Source organism: Dermochelys coriacea, chromosome 11 (assembly GCF_009764565.3).
Source record: "Dermochelys coriacea isolate rDerCor1 chromosome 11, rDerCor1.pri.v4, whole genome shotgun sequence".
Taxonomy (NCBI): Eukaryota; Metazoa; Chordata; order Testudines; family Dermochelyidae; genus Dermochelys; species Dermochelys coriacea.
Genome location: NC_050078.2, coordinates 35,694,385 through 35,696,884, shown reverse-complemented (window position 1 = coordinate 35,696,884; position 2,500 = coordinate 35,694,385). Strand labels below are relative to the sequence as shown.

Here is a 2,500-nt window from a genome sequence, read left to right as displayed (position 1 = left end):
CTGACCCACTCTTTCTGCTTCCTCCCAAGCCCCCTCTTCTGCCATTTTACCTTCCTTAGTGTTGGTAAATTCTGATATCCCCATTAGCTGTAGGTTCATATTGATCTTACTGACAAGTTTTACTATTGTAGGGGTTGCTGACTCATTTTCCGTCTTAGACATTATATTTCACGTCTGTTGTCAAGCTGTGCTCATCTGAAAGTAGGGTGATCAGGTGTCCCAAATTTATAGGGACAGTCCCGATATTTGGTGCTTTTTCTTATATAGGCTCCTATTACCCACCACCACCACCCTCTGTCCCGATTTTTCACACTTGCTGTCTGGTCAGCCTATCTGAAAGGTTCAGGCAACTTTTGACAAACCAACTCTTGTTTAAACCACTTCTGATAAATCCATAATATTAGCAGTTTTTTGTGACTAGTAAAAGTAATGCCAAATTCTGTACCGCACGAGTGTATTTTTCCCCACCTTTTACCTAGAACACAATTAAATGAAATTATAGATACTCCTTTTGGCTTCCAGCTTTAAATCATTATCTATAAAAATACATTCTGAGAGACTGCTGAATTGTATCTTAATGAACATGACAGGCAGGCAGAAAAGACAATGGGAAGATGCGAATGCCACAAGCTCAGATTCCAGGGGCTTGATTCAACCCTGCAGGCACGGAAGGCTGGAAATTTCACCCACGGTTTAGCAGCTGCACCTGGGGCAAGGAGGTGAGTGGATTCACCCTTCTCCCAAGGAAGGGTAGTTTTTCTTGCACCTCTGCCCTTCCTTTGAGGTCTTGTTACAGAGGGCAATATAAAGTATGGTCAGAGCTCTGCCAGGGGAAGGTCCTTGGAAAATACACTCAGCCATCCCTTCTACATCTCTGATCCCCTGAAGGCATGCTTCCAGCCATGAGCATCCCAGCAGGAATGAAGCAATCCCCAGGACTTGAGCTCTCAGGAACTTGGATATGTCACAAAGGTTAAGATCATTTTTGGGCAGGGGAGACAACCAACTTCCTCAGGCTGCAATATTTGATAGTTTTTGAAAGAGCTTTTGCAGGAAGCTGTTTGCTGTCTGTTGCAATTGGTCATAACTGTGGATGGGTCATGATGCAGCTACAGAAGTGCATAAGAGAAAATAGCAGCCAGACATACAATTTCAAGTACTGGGGTTTTCTTGAATTTTAGGGAATTTGAAGTAAGATCATTAATGAATGACAACTATGTCAGCGTATCAGCATAGAAGCTTTGCCCATCATGTCTGCTTGTAGTATCGATAACTGAGAAGACCATTTTACATCAGCTTATGCACTTTTCTACCGCTGCAGTAACAATTCTAATAACAACAACAACAAAATAAATATTTCTGCAGGCTGAAGGATCAATATCAATTCAAGGGTTTTTTTATAATGACCTTATGTGAGAGACAAATGGAAATGCTCTACACTTCTGGCATGCCTCTCTCCAAAATATTTAGAACATTAGTGATGATATTGAAAAGTTTGCTGACTGAGCTGATCAATGGAATGTGAAGGCAGTTTACTTTAAGGCTATTTACTTTCACACAGAATATTTATCTATTAGTCAGTTTGTATTCCACTCAACTGCAGATAAAGGGGGCAACATGTTTTCTTGTGTGTTTCAAATCCATTATGGAGAAAATAAACCATTCCACTAAACTACATAGGCTAATCAGCATCTGGGAAAGCTATGCCAGCTGCCCAGAAGCTAGGCTCTGTAAAATAGTACAAGGTCATTTTACATGGGTTTGCATAGTATATTGCTATGCAGTTTTCAAAAGAAAGTAATGTTGTGTAAAATTCCAAATCATTCCAATAGTTGTTTTGTAAACTTAAATATTTTACATTCAAAAGCAAACTTTGGAATCCATACAGGGTTTCCACTATCTGAAAATACATACAGCTTTAGGTATAAGCCCATGTGTTTCTACTGTCTGAAAATACATATAAGCCCGTATGTTTCCTCTAGTGTACCATCAGCTAGAGTATATTGTATAAATTTAAGGATACATGTCATCGTAAAATGAGGCCACTGAAATAAACTTCTAAAATTCTCCTTTCACTTACACCAGTATGAAATCGTTATAACCCCAATGACTTCAGTGGAGTTTCACCCAGGAGAGAAGTCAACTCCAAAATGTATAAGCTGTGTCCGTTGGTTTTTCATCATCAGATCTGCAAGCTAACATATATGCTATTTACAGCACTAACTCCCTTTCATCTTGTATGTGTGTCTATGTGTATATAATATTTATATGTACATACACACCAAGTCCAAGTAATATTTTTGTCTCTTTGAGAAGTAAAAACTTTCTTTTTGTTTAATTGCCTGCAGAATTATGTGAAGCACATTCATAACCATGGCGCTATTAGTATTTCAAAATTCAAAAAACAAACAAAACAAAAAACCCAGCTGTATTGGTGACTAACCAATACATGAACTGAAGCTCATACTCTGCAAAGACCTTTGGTTGACATTCGATTTTG

The 2,500-nt window shown here is 38.8% G+C and overlaps 1 protein-coding gene across 5 annotated transcripts in view; it reads left to right on the top strand.

Annotated features, from left to right (window-relative positions):
• FIGN (fidgetin, microtubule severing factor) overlaps nucleotides 1–2,500 on the top strand; it is a 113,081-nt gene that overhangs the window by 110,017 nt on the left and 564 nt on the right. For all 5 annotated transcript variants that reach the window (XM_038422741.2, XM_043505211.1, XM_038422742.2 and 2 more), the window contains one exon: nucleotides 1–2,500. This exon is cut by the window's left edge and continues 4,535 nt beyond it; it is cut by the window's right edge and continues 564 nt beyond it. The gene's annotated coding sequence lies outside the window, so the exon portion shown is untranslated.